This window comes from Octopus sinensis, linkage group LG1 (genome assembly GCF_006345805.1).
Source record: "Octopus sinensis linkage group LG1, ASM634580v1, whole genome shotgun sequence".
NCBI lineage: Eukaryota > Metazoa > Mollusca > Cephalopoda > Octopoda > Octopodidae > Octopus > Octopus sinensis.
In genome coordinates, this window is record NC_042997.1 from 68,787,550 (window position 1) to 68,792,549 (window position 5,000).

The following is a 5,000-nucleotide window of genomic DNA, read 5'->3' on the forward strand; positions in this document are numbered from 1 at the left end:
TTCAGTTTCCGTTTACCAAATTCATTAACAAGGCTTTGTCGGCCCGGGGTTATAGAAGACACATGCCTAAGGTGTCATGAAGTGGGACTGAACCCGGAACCGTTTGGGAAGCAAACTTCTGGCCTCACATCCACTCCTGCGCCTATATAGCCACTCCTTCGCCGATATGATATGTATATATATATATATATATATATATATATATATATATCTATATATATATATATATATATATATATATATATATATATATATATATATATATATATATATATATATATATATATATATATATATATATGTATATATATTATATATTTATATATGTACATACATATCTCTATGAATTTATAAATATGTTATACGTCTGTATACATATGTACATATATATGTATGTATATATAGATAGATATATATATTTACGTATACATATATACATATTTATATATACATATATGTTACCTATTTATAAATACATCCATACGTATACATATATATATACATATACATATATATATATATAATATATATATATATATATATATATATAGATATATATATATATATATATATATATATATATATATATATATATATATGTATATATATATATATATATATATATATATATATATATATATATATATATATGCATGAGTATATGAATTTTAACGCGCGCGTTGTGTCTGTGTATGCATTTAAGTAAATCATTGCGTTTTCACTGCATGCACATTTATTTTCACGCATGCACATTTATTGTGTTACATACATACACATAAATATCAATATTAGCAGACACACACACACACACTCTCTCATTCTCTCTCTCTCACTCTCTCTCTCTATTTCTCATCCTCTCTTCCCCGTGTCTCTCCTTTTCTTTCTCTCTTTATATATATATATTTATCTGTCTATGTCTTCCTTTGTCTCTCTCATAAAAATACCTGTATGTAAGCATATATGAGTTCATTGTCAGCTCCCCTTATATGTTTATAATTTAATCAACAAATATATTATCATTATACAGGCGTACATTGAAACACTGATATTATTGTTTTTTATTAAACATACATATGCCTACATTCCTACACCTTCACATAACATATACATATGTGTGTGTGTGTGTGTGCCTGTGTGTGCATGCATGTGTGGATGATTTTACCAACATTTATGCATTTCAATCGCTGCCTTTCTCAAATATGCTTTTTCTTGTACGAAACAACACCAAAAGGGTAATAAAACTGCGACTAACATTTGTCTGAGATCGATTGATATATTTTTGAATAATCGGTAATATAAGTATGTTCAGTTATTTCTTATGTATTTTATTTATCTATTACTTTGTTTTTTTTTCTTAATCGACAATTTCGTTAACTCATTAAACTATCTATATACCTATTACGGTTTTCTGTTTTTAATTTTGTCTTTTACTGCATTACCATTATAATTGTACTTATCCTTTTGCTTTATAGGACATCCAAGGAAAATGATGCAATATCAAATATTTTAATATTACATTGCGCTGATAATGTTACATAACTTCCCAAAAATCATCGTGACAGCTTGCGAAACTGGCCACGTCTTCAGTTGCTTTCAGGTTTTCTTGAATGGATTGAATGTAGCTAGACGTGTAATCGTTGAAATATTGTATGAAAACGACTTCTTTGGTGACTGCATGAAATATATATTGGGATACAGGTAATATGGTAACGTCTTAGCAATGTTATCCGGTAAGATAATCGGATAGAAAAGTTATATTAGATACTATAAATAATATAAAATATATAATACAATCATCTGTATCAGTTGTTAGAACCATGGTTAGGCAAAGGTTGTGAAAATATAATTAATTTTGACTACAATAGTATTAAAGTACTCTATGCTACATAGATCAGCTTATTAGATCACTCTATCAAAACCAAGCGGCTACAGTACGGACACCACATGGCGACACTGATTGGTTTGAGATTGGAAAAGGCACTCGGCAAGGTTGCATCCTATCACCAGCAGCTTTCAACATGTACGCTGAAAAGGTCATGAGGAATGCAGGCCTGGAGGATAGCGGCATTGGAGTGAGGATTGGAGGAAGAAATATTAATAACCTTCGCTATGCAGATGATACAACCCTGCTGGCGGAGAGGGATAAGAATACGGAGGATCTTGTCCTGTTGGTCAAGAGGTTGAGTGAGAAATTTGGGCTGTACTTCAATGTTAAGAAAAAGAAGATCATGTCAACAGCAGCCACAACAAACATCAGCATCAAGATCGATAATGAAGAGATTGAAGTGGTTGATGATTTCATCTTCATTGGCTCCAAAATAAATCGAGATGGTGACTGCACTCTAGAAATAAGACGGCGGATAGTACTAGGCAGAGAGGCAATGGTCAGCATGAGCAGGGTCTGGAAGAGTAGAAACATCAGACTCACTACCAAATGCAGATTGGTGAATGTAATTGTATTCCCAATAGCAACATATGGATGCGAGACCTGGATACTAAAGAAAGCTGACCAGAAGAGAATTAATACATTCGAGCTTTGGTGTTGGAGAAAACTTTTACGGATTCCATGGACAGCGAGGCTCACCAATGGAGAAGTTCTTAAGCAGATAATGCCGCTAGAAGCTAGGATCACCAAGCATAGATTGGCATATTTCGGTCATATTATGTGGAGAAAGTCCCTGGAGAAGGACATCATGCTCGGAATGGTCAGTGGCAAGAGAGGAAGAGGCCGACCAAGAACCCACTGGCTTGCACCATCAAGAGTGATACCGGAATGGACATAGCTGATCTGAAAGAAGTGGCCCAGAATAGAACTGACTGGAGGGCACTGATCCAAATAGTGACTGAGAGTCGACTTCGACTGAGCGGATAGAGAGAGATGCTACATAAAGATAACACTGTGTAACAAAATTTTATTTATTTACTTTGTGTGTTTTTGGTCATTAAGTGTTATTTCCTATTACCGTCTATCTAAAGATCAAAGGAAATACTATCATTCCCTTCAAACTTTGCTTTGAGACCTGAGCATCAATGTTTTGACACTGACCTATTTTTTATTACATTTCAGACAGACGCAGCGCTGAGTTGATGAAGCAGAAATATCATAGCAAATATTCTGCTTAGTACCAATAATTTGCTTTTCAGTTGCTTGATCTTAACCGGTTGAATATGCCTCTTAGTGGCTGACAATAAGTACATCTATGATCATAGGTAGGAGTAGTTGGAGTGACACAGCCATATGACGAGGTAGCTTCTTTGGCTTATAAGTAAATCTAACAAAATCAAACTTTGAAGGAATCGTTAGCCATTTTTATATAAACCGTAAGTTTATATAGATATTCTGTTGTGTCTGCGGAGAGTCATTTTCTTTTTGTGCGCATTCAGGAAAGATCTATAGATTCAGTTAAAAGAATAAAAATTATTCGTATAGAACGTGGGAATTTGATTCTTAGCGTGTATATTATCTGATTTCCAACAATTTCATACAGCAGAGATTAAACCATATCCATCATTATCAAACGGCTTAGCAATAATCCATGTTATATGAAAATCAACTTTTTTGGTTTTTAAACTTGCTACGCGATTCAACTAATTATATTATGATATGTGTGTGTGTGTATTTGAGTGTCTGTGCCTGTGCGTGTAAATATATATCCATCCATCCATATATATGTATGTATACATACTAAAATACTCATGCATACACACACTCAAATACACTTACACATGTGTCTGTATGCGTGTGTGCATGTGTAAATGAGAACTTTTGATCGATTCATACGCTGTTATTATTTTCTTCTCTCCTTTCTAATTTCTAGTGAGTTTTATTCACCTACTCGAATATATCGACACCAAAGCCGAGCAAAAGATGGACTCTTTCCTTATGTGTGCCTTCAGCTATGTACTAGTTATTATAACAGACGTTGATGACTCTTCCATATTCAAACTTCTTTCATGAATACTAACTATCAAGATCAATACATATCTTAAAACCTTGGTTGAGGCTTAATATATCTCATCTTCGCGGTGTTAAATACGCAGAAGTTCGATAGATTTCGAGGAAAGAAAAGTAAGAAAAAGAATAATTAGTGTAACATTTCACACGAGTCGCATTCGTAAATCTGAGCAAATTTGAATAAGCAGAAAATAAACAGAAATGGAAATGGCCGTCTCATCGCTGAGACAACGTATTTAAAGAACCAAGTTAAATAATATACATTGAAACTATAAGTGGAAATAAACTCTACCGGCCTATCTCGTAGACACAAAAACCAAATACAAACATATACGCGCACACATACAAGAACATAAGAGCAGGCAGGTAAACGCATACACAAATACACACACACACACATGCAGTCACACAAACACACACACACACACAAACACACACACACCACACACACACACACACATAACACACAATCACACACTTTTGGTACGGTTCTTCATAGTTCACGTCATGTTAAAGTCGGATACATGTTAATGTATCTATCTATCTATCTATCTATCTATCTATCTATCTATCTATCTATCTATCTATCTATCTATCTATCTATCTATCTATCTATCTATCTATCTATCAATTTATCTATCTATATATGCATATATATGTATGCCTTTATTCAGGTTTATTTCAAAATTTCTTCCAATAGGGAAATAGCCGGTTTTTAATCTAGATCCAAGGCTACTTCATTGGAATTCCAACATCAACAACTGGATATTTTTTATGTATGTATATATGTATATATGTATGTATACGTGCAGATTTTTGTGTTTTGTTGTATGCATGTATTCTCATGTATATAGTTGCATGTCTAGACATGCACATATATACTTAAATGATAAACATCTGGGAAATTTTGCAGATTTTTACAGTTCCAGTGATGGCTTAGATCTGCTGTCTTTGAATCAGCCCTTCCGATTCTGAGAAGCCTAATTTCTCGAGATTGGTAGTTAGACAGTGCGATCCATATATCGGTGCCATAATGATTACAGGG